The sequence below is a fragment of the Pagrus major genome, chromosome 6, assembly GCF_040436345.1.
Source record: "Pagrus major chromosome 6, Pma_NU_1.0".
In the NCBI taxonomy this organism is placed as follows: domain Eukaryota; kingdom Metazoa; phylum Chordata; class Actinopteri; order Spariformes; family Sparidae; genus Pagrus; species Pagrus major.
In genome coordinates, this window is record NC_133220.1 from 14,128,103 (window position 1) to 14,142,825 (window position 14,723).

General features: G+C 39.2%; 1 protein-coding gene across 3 annotated transcripts in view; it reads right to left on the bottom strand.

Annotated features, from left to right (window-relative positions):
• The window catches only part of arhgap9 (Rho GTPase activating protein 9), a 54,067-nt gene extending 39,578 nt beyond the window's left edge, over positions 1 to 14,489 (bottom strand). Inside the window, exons 1-2 of one of the 3 annotated variants that reach the window (XM_073468633.1) lie at positions 14,277 to 14,489; positions 3,278 to 3,369 (exon numbers count right to left, since the gene is read on the bottom strand). The gene's annotated coding sequence lies outside the window, so the exon portion shown is untranslated. The remainder of the gene's footprint in view (positions 1 to 3,277; positions 3,370 to 14,276) is intronic. The other 2 variants (XM_073468634.1, XM_073468635.1) reach the window with 2 other exon arrangements.
• Between the last annotated feature and the right edge of the window lie 234 nt (positions 14,490 to 14,723).

The window sequence follows — 14,723 nt, forward strand, 5'->3', positions numbered from 1 at the left end:
ACTGGGTTCCATAATTAATGAGCAAATCAGAAATTCTTTCCACAGAAGTGTATTTATTTCAATTCCTTGATTCACTGTATGCAATTTCTACTGCGAGGGGTCTCCCAGTCAAAACAAAACAAAAGACGTGAGCAACGGATCATGATAAACAATGAAGACTATCTATCTGACCAGGCAGAAATGTTCATGGATGAGGTGAAGTTTTATTCACATTACATTTATTTTTATACATTTTATTGCGGAAATGTAATTAATATCTTTAAAGTGAGACTTTGTAACTTCTGCTTTCAATTTGTAAGAAGCAAAATGTTTTTTTTCCAAAAGTTACCCATAAGTCACCTTTTGTACCAGAAAACATGATTAAATAAATGTGAAGAAGTTTTAAGTCGGTCTTTTGGTGTGCAGCAAGCCTTCTTCATTTTTGGAAATGCCCCAACTCTTTGTCTTCACACGCAGACGACGGCAAAAGTCAGAGGTACAAGGCGAGTGAGCAAACAGGAAACTGCAAAGACACATCAAGGTTCAACCACAGTTTGGGTCATATCCTCTCTATCTTACCATTTGTTTTTCTGTTGTGAAACTTCTTCGGTTGTTTAGTTACAGCCTGTAGGTGCTGACAGCCCATACTGTGCTGTGCAGCACTTAAATACAGCAAGTGATGCTGAGTTGCTCTGACTACTGGGCAGCTGTGTGAGTAGCATTAATTAGTGCCAAGCTGAGCCTTGAAGCAGGGAGTCGTAGTTGTTTTTGAAAACCCTGTTGCATGGATTCAGCAAAGTGTAATTGACATTTTAGATGGGCAGGGAGGAATTACATCACATACTGAGTTTAATGAAAGGCCAAAACATTCAGCAGTGCCCAATTCATACAACCTGTCTACGATTTTTATCAAGCCTGCACACACAGGAAGAGGTCTTTTGATACTGCTACACACGTGTTTGTCTTTTCCTGTCTCTCTTCACTGCTCAAAACAACTATTAAAAAGAGATGGAAAAAACAGTTAGTGAGGGGTTTTACCTAACTTAAAGGGCCAGTGCACCCTGGAAATCCCCCAAACCACCCAGCACCTCCTTATGGATGAGTGACCTTATGCTCCATTTAAGTCTTGAAAAGATCAAATACACACTTAGAGGGTCGAAAAACTCATTTTATTCCACCTGGAGCCCAGTAATGTCTTTCATAAACAAACTTAAAACTCTCCCTGATAACTCATGAATCCACTGGTACTATATCCTGAAGGGTGATGCATGATGTTGCACAGCAAACACAGCCTCCTCATTTATTCTCAAACTTGATACTTAAACTTAATTTCTTCATATATGTTGAATGATACCTTTACCTGTTAAGATCATAACCTTTATTTATTTACTTATTTAATTCTCTTGAAATGGGATGCACCGGATGTTGCAGGGGTGGGTGGGTTGGGTGGGGGTGTTTGTTTGTATATGTGTTCTGAGAAAAATCAAAAATGTTGTCTTTCTATATTACTGTCTCTTTGTATCTTGTTTTCAATAAAAAGATAGTTGAAAAAAAAAAAAATAAAAAAAAAAGGGCCAGTGCACCTTAAAATCAAAACTACATATTTTCCCTCTTACCTGTAGTGCTCTTTATCCATCTAGATTATTTTGGTGTGAGCAGCCAAGTTTGGAGATATCTACTATAGAGATGTCTGCCTTCTCATGATATGAAGGCACTAGATGGCACTCGGCTTGTCGTGCTTAAAGCAACAACAAAAAAACATTTGAAAAACCCAAAAGCAATGTCTCTTTCCAGAAATCATGACCTGCTTACTCAAGATAGTTCACAGACCTTGTTGTGAGCTGTTTCATGTAGGAACTACTTTCTTTCTTTCATTCTTCCATTTCAAAGATTCAGTATCAATATGCATCAATATATTTAAATATTTAAATAATTCACAATACTACACACTCTTATATAGTAGGTAGTGGTATGCATCTTTACAGATGGTCTGCAATCTGCCAAAAAACACAAGAGAAGATGGAGGAGAAGAAGAACAAGCGCAGAGCACAATACATGAGCACAATACATGTTCAACAAAAGATTGGAGAGGAGGGAAGATCCTTAATCTTATTAGAGCTATGGAATATTAAATCATCCATTTTTGCTCACAACATCTTTGTCCTTCTTATCCTTAGGTATGCAAACACTACAGGTAAGAAACGTTTTGAAAATGAAAAGATGTAAAATTATTGGTTATCTAGAAGCAGGTAATTATCGGCTGAAAAGTATCCATATCAAGCATCCCTAAGAGAAGGCAGCCATCTCTACGGCTGACATCTAAAACGTGGCAAATCAAACGAAAACAATCTAGATGGATAAAAGCACAGCAGGAAAGAGGAAAAATGTGGGGTTTTTTGTGTGTTTTTGCTTTTTAGGGTGAACTGTCCCTTTAACATTTATTGCGTTATGGCTAAAATAGACACAGTTGCTGCACACCTTAATTCACTCATCAGTACAGGTAAAAATGTGTTACACAGGCACAGGAGGTTTTATCAGGTCCTGTGCTCATTAGGCTATAATAGCAGAGTTTAAGTCCCTGGTGGTATTATTCAGATTTAAGGCACTTTACAGTAACAATGCTCCCAAAGGGAAGAAAGACAGGGGAAGTCAGGAATGCGGTTGGCCTTTCTTTGCTTGATTGACTCACACCAGAAACCTAAAAAGGCTAAAAATAAATGTGCTAATAAACTATTAAAATACCATAATTTTGCTGAGAGTAAACCTGATTTCAACACCAATGGCTAAAAATTTAAAAGAACAAATTACAATCTTAACAACAAAGGATCTATAGAAGGGAAAAATTAGGGAAAATGAGGCCAGACTGTGTTTCTATTTGCAGGTCAGATGGAAGTGGAGAGGGCACTGGCGTCACAAATACAAACATACAGAGAGGCCCATATGGTGTCAGAGACAGACACAGGCACCCTGTAACGGCTGTTGAGAGGCAATCACAGTTTGTGCCAGGGGCTGAGGGCACAGGGCTTATGGTGTGGTATCAACAACACAAATGGAGTGATGAAGGAGAAAACACGGAGGGAAGGAATGAGGGAAAACATGGATGGAAAAATGAGAGCAAACATTCAAAAACACAGGAGGAGGAAAAGCCGAGTGGTATTTAACTGTTTGCCTTTGCCTGAGTGCTTTCACTGCAGCTCAGACTGAGTGTGCACGCAAGTCGGACCGAGCCGAAGACACGGAGAGTGCCCAATTTGTGCATGCATGCGAAAGAGACGGCGAGGGAACAAGGGCGACTCACCATGGTCCTGAAGTGAGAGCGTCTCTGTGTCAACAAGGTCACCACCAGCTCACTCTGCAGACAGGTCCATCCGTGCAACGCCGACAATAAACCTTAAAAGTAAAAAAAAATGTACATGGGAAATGTGTGCCCACCAGAAGAGTTGTGGCTTCCGGCCTGACAAAGATTAAAGAGCAAACACAAAGGTGAGGCAGCAAACCGCTAAAATTGACAAAAGCTAGGAGCTCCCTCCTGCAGAATCGCTCTCATGCACACACAGTTAATCCAATGCACCAAAGTGATCCTGCCTCCACTCATTGAACCCCTGCTGACCCTTCCTTCCCCGATTTAGCCAGCGTTTTGCCTGAGAGATAAAAACAGGGCAAGTGACAGAGAGAGCATCAGCTGGCCATTAACCATTCATGCAAATAAACCATATTTGAACTTGAGAGAGGATCATGGGAGAAACAGACGGAGAGAGAACCAAACAAAAGCAACCAGCAGCCCAGTTAATTGATTGAGTTATTGATCCATACACAGAGCAGACTGGTCAACAGTGTCACTGGACATCAGAGATCCACCACACAGTTGAGCACGTAGACCAAATGGATGTCAGCAGTGAAGCAGAGGACATTATGTTCATCCAGATCATCTCAGGATTTGCTCTGCCACTTTTTTTCTCCAAGAGAGGAAATAAAATATGCACAGTTTGCATAATCTGGTTGAATGTTAAAGTGATGAATTGCTTAGTTGTTTGTCATGTTTTGAACAAAGGTTGGCATCTTCTCGTCAGCAAAGCTGAACAGCTCTGCACGCACGACTCGTTACATTATGTGACGTATATGTAACAAGCTGCGCACGTACAGTATCATCCTGTCATTAACTCTGTGTGCGAGGGGTGAGGGGCTGCATTTCACCCATCTACACATTCAAAACAAGTAACTAAGAGTTACAGCACAGGGACAGAAGCAGCAACTGCGTTTAGGACCTGAGCCAACAAACTATTAGCCTGTATTCATTTAAAATATGACATGTCCAGGCTTTGCACAAAGTCAATTAGGAGTTTCTGCTCTGACTTTCTCAGTGGCAAAAATATTCACAGTGGGAAAAACATTACGACTAAAGTTACAGTGCACAGCAGCAGCTTTGAATAAACAATCAGCCTACCTGCTGCAGCCAGGCTTCACAGTGTTAAATATGGAAGCCCATTTCCACCAGTTGAAGAAAAGGATAAGATGAAAACTAAGCTTGATGAAAAAATTTTCCCATGTTAAGTCATTATTATGAGAGAAGAGGCCATAATCATGGGATAAAAGGTAGAAATTATGAGATTAAAAAGTCAAAATTATGAGATAAAATGTCAACATTAAACTCATAATTTTGACTTTTTGACTCATAATTATGAGTTTTTTATCTCATAATTTCTACCTTTAATCTCATTTAAACTCATTATTATGCTTTACCATGGGAATACATAGCCTATATATTTTATTTTTTATCAAGGCTCAGTTTTCATAAAGTTTTGGTTTTAACTGGCGGAAATGGGCTGTCATAGGAAGGATCATATCAGGGCATAAATAAATCATGAATGCATGAGAGAGAAGTCAGTCTCGTGTTTTTAATAACAAGATTTTTCTAATTTCTTTTTAATGCTGCTCCTTCTAGCAGGCCTACGCATGACCGTAGTCTTTGTAAATGAATGTTTTTAGCTCGCTGGTAAGTTACTAACTTGTAAGGATGAAGGCAGCAAAACATCCTTTCATTTTTTGGAATAGTTAAAAAGGTCAAAGTTATTATAACCGTGTGCGTGCATGTCAGTCTCAGGGGCACTCCGGTACTTAAACAAATAACCCTACATCCCTGCTGGCGAAGTTTAAATACAATATGTTTAACAAACCAGACAGACTTATCAGTTTCAAGGGTGTGTTGTAAAAGCAAACGCATTTGACGTTTTTAGTCGAATCAACAATCCTGAGGCCATTGGATTAAACGCCTCAGGGATTATATTCCCTCCTGGTGGGTTTGAATGTTTTAGTCACTATTTTCCAAAGCATACATCAATTTTTAGATTCACTTCCCAACTGCATGCAGTTCACCTCTTGCTACGTAGCCCAGTTGACAGTTTATGTTTCTGCAAACCACTAATACCTACGTTCACGTTTGTAAGTCTCATACGTGCCATTTCTATGACAGCTGTCATATCATATCGACATTACTGTACACGTATATGACCTGACATTCATATCAGGAGGTGGACGGGATGGTGGTGGAGTTACAGGCAACAAGGCTGGCAGGTCACTCTCTGCAGGACGAGATTACATTTCCTCATTTACAAGTGTGAAACCACTGGATATTTTTTAAAGGAGACCTCGAGACAATTTCAATCTGTGTTTGTGGCAACGAAACTCTTTGAGTGATTTGTACAAGACCTCAAAAATCTCGTGCCGTGTTTGTGGTGAGCAAAGCAGGTATTTTAAGCCCATGATCTTTTCCTAACTCTAACCAAGAGCATAATCACAACAACATATCTTTGGTTTGAAGAAACGTACATTGTCAACAATTACTCTGGTGATGGGGTTGTGCCACAATGAAACAAAAATCAACCTGATGCTTGCTTGTGATCGATAATCCCTCACAGTGAACATTTAGCTGCTTAAAAGCTTAGAGAACCTCTTCAGACATGTTTAAATATTCTGCTTCTGAATAATGATGTGTTTAACCGCTGTACACATGGTGCCTCCTACTTTACTTAAAAGCTAATTATCATTTGTTTGTGTGCTGGAGGTTTCAAGTTTTCTCATCACACACAAAATTGCGCCTGTCTACGTGCACATTTTCTATTTTTAGATTTGAGTTAAGAACAGGGAACCCTCATCCTTCAGTCTCTCTGACAGCGCTGCACAGTGAAGGCCAAACATCCAACAGTTTTTTTCCAGGTCAAGGAGACTTAAATCTTTTTGTCAAAGGAGCATTATAGTGACATGGCAGCACGGTTGCAAGCAACTCTCTTTGTTTGTGTTATTCAAGGGCACACTGAGATCTGTGGGAGGTATAAAAACATATGGGGCACACTGGAAAAAGTGGTACAAACAATATGTAGTTAATTGGCTATGTCATGCGCGCAAAACCATCTGAGGATATGTTACCATGACACCGTTGGAAACACCCTGAAGCTGGAGGGCAGAGAGAGAGACAATAAATGCAAATTACCATCTAATAAATTATATGGTGGAGGGACGAAACCAGCACATAATGTTTGAGAGCAATTCCAGAGCTGCTTCAGGACCACAAGCACCTCAGTTGATGCCAGAGAAGAACAGCAAGAAGCTGCAATGTTGCAAGACAAGCCGCTAAATGACAAGTTCATCTCCAACAGAGATGGTTGAAGATCGCAGAGTCTATCAAACTTCAGCACACGGCAGGACAGGAGAGGAGTGAGGGGTGTTGAGGGAAAGTTTGGTGTCATATCATATCCATATTCATTCCATACGTTTGAAGTTGAAAGAGGGCGGCTTTAATAATCATGGCTACATGGTCTTCAAAGAGAGATGAGACATGGGGAAGAGGAGTATAGAGTGAATGAGGAACTTCAAAGGGTTTTTGCGTGCACTCCCACATCCGTATACACACAGCAAACACACACACACGCTCATTTGCACGTAGACTGTACTGTATTTACATATGAATGTCTATAACCAAGGGCTTCGCAGGAAAAAGAGAAATAAGAACAAGTTGCTCCACAGGATGCGCACTGTTCAGTAACTTTACCCAACACGAAAAATAAGTAAAAAGTGTGACACTTAAAGTTTACAGGCCTGCTGATTTAATATCTGTGTCAGCCAAACAGCTGCTACGTGACACGAGCCTGTGCTGCCTGTGCACGGTCTCTGTTGTATTTTGTGCAAACAAGCATTCAGTGGTTCGTCTGCTCAACTGTTCGAGTCCTAGCTTGAAGTCAGGCTGCGTGAGGTGAAACGTTGCATCATGCATCATACATTATGGGTAAAAGGAGTTGTAACCCAGCAGTTCATCTTAGAATAAGCGCAGGAGCGCTTTGAAATTCTCCTAAAAATCAATGCTAAACCAAACCAGGAGTTACAAGACTTTACTTAAACTACGCCTGAAACAGATTAAATGATCACAAAGTGTGAGCTTAAACTTTGACGACTCAAGACCTTTAACATTTAATACTTACTTTTAGAAATCAACAACCTTAGTGTGAATGTGGCAGCTAGAACTTAAAATTTTCTTCAGCCCAGATTTGTTTTGTTTGTTTGCTCAATGTCCCTGTTCATGCTCAGCATCACTGAAAGTGAGGGCCTCCCACAGTTTATGCCCTTCAGTGTAAGTGTAAAATAAAGGATTTTACTACATGGGCTCGGGAACACTGTAAAACCATTGTTGGTAAACACAGTTTGTCTACGAATTATTACATTCTGTTTTTACTTATGTTTGAACAGCGCCAAAGTTTTATATACCTCAAAATGACATCGTTACAATATGTACAACATACTCCATCTTTAGATCCTCAGTCAGACTAGAGCCCAACACATATATTGGGTGGCTGATGTTCTTGGCCAATATCACGGATATATCGCATTGGCATGCTATATATGTTGTTTGATATGCGCCGATGTGAGATTTAGAGATTTTAATGCAGAAAAAGACGTTTGGGGTAATTTATAATCATTAACTTCCTCTTGAAGTTCACTGTTATCCGGCCTCTGTTACATAACTTTGTCACAAGTGTCTGATTAAAAACAAATGTGTGTAGATCGGCCGATATATTGACATCGGAGTTGTTTACTCCCCAATATCTGTATCAGTATCAACCACAAAAATCAAACATCGGTCAGGCTCTAAGTCAGACAACAAAAAAACTCCACAAAACCTAAATAAAGAAATACAAATCACTCTCCTGATATCAACTAGCCTTCAAGAATTAGCCTGAAATCAGTCCACTCTCAGCTTGCAGTTCTACTGAGGACAGCCATGTGAAGGAGCGTTCACTTTGTCTATGGGTGAACAGTGAAAACTACTAGTGCTGATGTCTCTCTCTCCATATGAGACACATGCCTCAAGCCAAAACAGCCTTTCATCCTCCCATGGCCATGAATTATTGATGATCAGACCAGAGAGAGACACTGAAACACACACTATGTTTCCCACTGTGGCGGCTGGCTGCCTGCACGGACGTGCGTATGAACGCACGTCTGTGTGTGTGTATGTATGACTAAACAGGTGGGCTGGATTCCTTCAGTGATTAGCTGTGTAAATTGTCAGAGAGCCAATCAAAAAGCGGATGATGACAGTAAAGCAGCCATTGGCTCATGCTCTCTACTATCATCATGACAACAACCTCAGTGACCAACTACCATCTCCAGTGTCTCCAGCATGTGTGCTATTTGTTTCTTGTTGCACATAACAACGTCTCATATGTGTGATGCCATCATTTCAAGCGTATGCTGACGCAACGCTCGTGTTTACAATGAACCCTGCAGCCTGCATCGACACATAGCAAACTTCTTCACGGAGTATAATATTCAACTTCTCATTTCCCCCCAGTTCATTACAAACAACAACCAGACGGACCAGTTAGGCAAAGTGGTGCAGGATTCCTCAGGGGCCATTTTAAACACTTGAAAAGAATTAATTCAAGCAACACATTTTTAATTAGCTCATGCTATTTCATGTGAAAAAATTGAAGGTGAAAAACACACTGCTGGTATACATGTAGTTAAATCATAATAAGCTTAATTCAGCAAGAGAAATCAGCTTATGAAAAATGTTTTTTTCTTATGTGTGAGAAATACAGCATAAAATATCTGTGTCAACTTACAATATCACTTTTGAAATACTACTGAGGTTTAAAACATACATTTCTGTGCTCCTCGTTATTTGTATTAATATTCCAACAAAAGAAACGGGGCTGCAATTAACAATTATTTCTGTTATTGATTCATTTGTCAGTTACTTTTCCAAATAATTGATTAATCGTTTACTAAATAGCGCCAGAAAAAGGTGAAATTTATCGCAATGATTTCCCAGAGTCCAGATTTATCTACTAAATGGTCTTGGAAGGGTTTGAATGTTTTAGTCACCATGGAAGGTACGGAAGGCAATTCTGGAGAAAGACAGTTGAATGTTGGTAAATAACGACCATAAAAGGCAGGTGATGGAAAAAGTAAGTCTGGTAAGTTGAAAACATTTTAGGAATGATTCAATATTGTTAGATTTTTGTCCTTCTTGCTGCACTCAAAAGAGGTAAAACTGCCTCGGAGCGCTGTAGAGATGCCCAGCCACATCGATTTATTTAGCTTTTTCAAGACTGAAACATACTTTAAGAATATGAAGTTGCCTAGTTATGGATTTTGCAGTGCATTGATTTTTGTCAGCAGCAGTCAAACAGAATAAGAAGTGTTTAATTTATTTGTGATACAAACGTAAATAAACAATAATCATGCTTTAATCACACAGAAGGTGATGTTGTAGCTAATATCCACAGGTTAAGTATCAGTCTTTGGCAAACAAACGAGGTATTCCTCTCCAACCATACTCACACAATATATTTCAACTGAAGAAAATAAAAAGTCAGGAATAATCTTTCCAGAATAACAAAATAAACCTTCACTCTCTGCCTGGGCTCATGGGTTTGTTGCTGAGCCTGTGGGAATGTGCGGTACATTGATGTTTCTAATGAAGAGCGCTGAGCTCCATTGATCCACCAGGGATGAGAGTGAGCTGTCAAAAGCTATCAGGCAAGTCAAAGACCCACTTTCAGCCCTGTGCAGCTGAAGTGAGCACGATACTGTTGGGGCACAAGGAAGAGAAGTGAAACCTCCCAAGGCAAACACTGTAGAGAAGGGGCGCACACGCAGACACATGCCTTCACGGGGTTAAAGGGGTTATTTGCTCAATAAAGTAACATTACACTAATAACAATAAGGGGTTAGGATGTGTCAGATATGAGAGAAGTGTTTACCCACGATGCCTTCAGGTCTATTTGGTGCATGTGGTTTTCCAAGAACAACTTTCCTTCAATTTATTCTTGAAGTTACTGGATATGTGTATTTAGACTAGAGCTGCAACGATTATTTTCACAATAATTATTGGACAAATCTCTGAATCTACAAAATGTCAAAGACAGTGAAAGAATGTCCGTCACATGAGCCAAAAGTGACGCCTTCAAAAGTCTTTTTTTTGTCCAACCAAGAGTCCAAAACCCAAAGATATCCAGTTTACATTATTAATAAAGAAAAGCAGAGCTGAAATCGGAGCATGTGCCACATTTTTTCATTACTTCTGCTTGAAAGATGATAATAGTTGCTGATATTTCTGTTGATTAATAGTTTCAGCTCTAATGCAAACTTGGTTTAATTTTAAGTTATGTGGCAATGCATGAAGCAGCGTGGCCAGCGGGACTGCAACATATGATTATTTTCATTGTCGATTAATCTGTCAATTATTGTCTTGATTAATCAATTAGTTGTTTCATCGTTAACAAGTCAGAAAATGGGGACAAATGTCGATCAGAGTTTCCAACAAATGTCTTGTTCAGTTAGATGTCGTGGGGGAGAAAAGAAAGCAGAATATATTCTTATTCAGGAAGCTGGAATCAAAGATTTTCAACCTTAAAAATAAATGAATAATACAAATATTTGCCCAACAATTTAATCATTGACAACTAATCAATAATAACTGATTAATTGTTGATGTGCTAGTGGCCAGGTATCAAATGTAAGTGGTGTTTCAGCCCTTTCTGACAATGACGTTTATGATCTTCTCAATTTCTGTTGTCTGAAGTGATGAACAGATGCATTATACAATACAGTGAAGTCACAAATCATTGCACAGATATTAATAGTATGCAGGATTAATCTGGATTAAAACAGAGCACAGATGTGAACATTGTTGGAGCTATTGTACTGTACAGTTGGAGTAGTTGGAGCTACTGCACTGCTTACATATAGACAATACAGTGTAGTGAGTAAATAGGAGACCCTGTCTGTTCCGATTAGGCCTGCACAATTAATCCAACATAGACAGGGATGATACAAAGATACAGGGATGAAAAAAATCGCTAGGTGTTTTCATAGATGTATGCATGTGTTTGTGTGTATAAAATATGAATAAGTTATGAAATGTACATTTGCGGTAATAACTTTTATAATAAGATATAGACATTTGGTCAATGTATATATATTATGTATATTATATTATAAGCTATGTATGTATATTTGTGTGTATGTATGTACATAGATGTACATGTGTACAGCACATATGTATACATGCATATATGGGTGTCTCTGTAAATATATTTATATATGTGTTTATCAATTGTACATGTAGTATATCGAATTGTAAATAGTTAGATGGGAGCGTACAAAGGTACACAGGTTCAGGAATGGAAGTAAATTGATTATGATTAATTACTGAGTTGTGGAGAAGGAGTAGGGTTAAATAAGTGTATACTTTTTCCTCCTCCTTTTTGGGCATGTCAATGCTTGTTAATGGAATATACTTTGTAACATGCTTTTCATCTTATTATGCTTATTTGTCGAACTAATCTAACTTTTTGTTTTGTTTTGCCTTCACATGTCCGAAACAAATTTGCATTCACTCATTCATTCATTCGTCATAGTGCTGCAGAGATGCCCTGGCCTACAAATCATGTTCTCAAGATGTAAGAAAACATGTTTGTTTGGTACAGACTCCAACAAACGACTCAAACATTGATCTGGAAACCCTACAGCCGCTAAAGTGACAACAATGTTGAATCATCACCTCTCTAACTCTAACTGTTTAAACATACACTGAATATTAGAAACTCGGCGAGTTGTAAGAAATAACCTGGAAACTGTGTGTACATACTGATGTTCTTGATATATTATCAATAAAAATGAATACGTTTTCAATGTACCATCATGTTTATGTAGTCTGTTCAGCCTACCACTTGCTCTCGAAAGTAAGCCACCTGACCTTTTTGGGTCGAGTGAGGTTTCTTGTGACACAGAAATGGGGTCACAGGGTTGAAAAGGTTGACAAACTCGAGTTAGACCTGATTCCATTGATTATGTAATCAACCACAGTACCTTTCAACAGACCAATGTCATCTAAAAAGACATACCAGTAAAAAAAATCCCAAAAAACAAAACTGCATGCAGAGAAACCATTGTGTTATGGCTGTCAAATGAAGCTAAAACGATTAGCTGATTAATCGATTAGTTGGTCCAAAGACAACCACTTGCCAACTATTTTCATTATAGAATCGTTTCAGTCATTTTTCAAGCAGAAATGTCAAACATTGGCTGGTTCCAGCTTCTTAAATGTTAAGATTTGCTGCTTTTCTTTGTCATTTATGACAGTAGAAGAAGTATCTTTGGATTTTGGAGTGTTAGTTTGACAAAAGAAGCAATTTGAAGACATCACCTTGGGCCTTTTTGATGAGCATTTTGCACATTTTTGACATTTTATACACTAAATGATTCAAAATAATTGTTAGTTGCAGTCCTACTGTCACCTGGCACAAACCAGATGAGGTTCTGCTTCACTTCGTGGTCTGCTACTCTATAATTTTGCTCCACAGCCGTTGCATGCAAGCAGACACACTCTCACGTCTCTCACACTCTGAGAGAGAAAAAAAGGAGATATATGACTTGCTCAGATATCCCGAAGCAGCAGAATAATCTGACTGGGAACACACCACGATGTGAAACACTTCAGTCTCTCAATCTGTCTTTGACACTTCATCCACGACAGTGAAGCACACAAGCAATTAGAGCGAACTTGTAACCCCCCTGCTAATACTGCACATGGTACGGGGCACTTTTAATCAGTCAGTGTTGCAACTGGAGAATAATCTTTCAAGCCTGTGTCGTCACAGGCTGGCGAAAAGGGGAGCAAATCTCCTGCTTTGCATGGACTTAAGAAAGATTATGAAACAACAAAAATGCAATGCGTCAGTCAAACCATTTCCATCACACCCTGTGGTTAACCCGTCCATGTACTCTCTGTGAAGCATATACACGGCTACAACTTGCAGTAGCATGCAAATATATTTCCGCATGAAACGAGGTCTGTCATATGTAAAGTGTTGAGATTAGCGATTCTTATCAGTGTGGCTTCTGATGACCGGGAAATGGAGCCAGCAGCATTGTAGTGATGACATATGTGAGAATGCATCATCGCCTAAAATACAAAAAGTGCATAAGATGTCAAAACGTGAGTGTATAAGGGGAGGGGCGGTACAGGAAACTCTAAAAGGTGGTTATAGGTACATGGTGAGTCGTCACAGTTAGCTCCTTGTGGTTCTCTTGCCGCGGTTGTGACAGTATATTGTCAGCTACATGCGGTTTGACACTATGGTGTGGAAAAATAAGGTGTTTTGGAAAAAGTATAAAGTTATTTTAGTAACAGCAAAATGTATGTATGAGCTTTTTGTGGAGGCCAGACTTACTATATGTTGCTAAACATTAGATTTGCAGCATTGGATGACAACTTTTTTTGTTTTGCACAAACTTTACAGAAGATGGGAGCACTATGACATGCATTGTAACTGTATCCACTAGATAAAAGCTGAAATCAGCCTTATATGGAATCAGACTAAAATGTATATTTCAAAATAAAACACAAGCAACTGTAAATGTACAGAATGATGATAATTAAATGCAAAGACCATTAAAGCCAAGAGATATGGTATGACAATGTTATTCATACTCTTTTAAACCTGTACTCAGATGTGACCAGTGACAAAATAATGTAATCTAACAACTTGTAAAATATAATGTACATTTTATTTCGGTGCATAACTGTATGGTTTATACCATAGTTGCACTAATGCCACAGGAGATTATAATACCGATGGTGAGTGAACAACAGAAACTCTTAATCTTGCATGAAATATTTCCTCCTGCATTTATGTGATAATTCCTAAAGGGGGGGAAAAAATAAACATTTCTGACCAAACAGTTTAGCAGAAATCTCATCTTTGCATTCGAGGGACTCAACATCACTCACTCACCTTGCAGCGGCGTGATGATGACAGCTCTGTTGTGTTTTTGGAGTGAACTGCGGAGCGAGCAGGAGTTGCGTCTTTTCTCGCGGCGTGAATAAAAAAGCTTGATGAATTCACATAATTCAGGCAACGGAAGCACAGAGAAGAACTCCGCCGTACACTTTTGCAAATTAACAGTCATACGTGTGCACTAAGTTGCCCGGTGCAGCCCATGGTCATACATCCTCCTGGCGCTCTAAGTGGATAAAAAAAAATAGCTTCTGCTGTGTGGGTTTGCTAGTTTTTGATTGGCTACAATCGCCCAATATGATTTTACACAGAACCAATCAAATAACTGAACAAGCGGCGCTGGAGTGCGCGCGTTTAAGCACAGGACGTCGCCCGGTTTGTAATGTACATCACTAGAAATGTATCCCGCCCGGCGGTGCTACAGTGACAAAGAAAACAAGCACA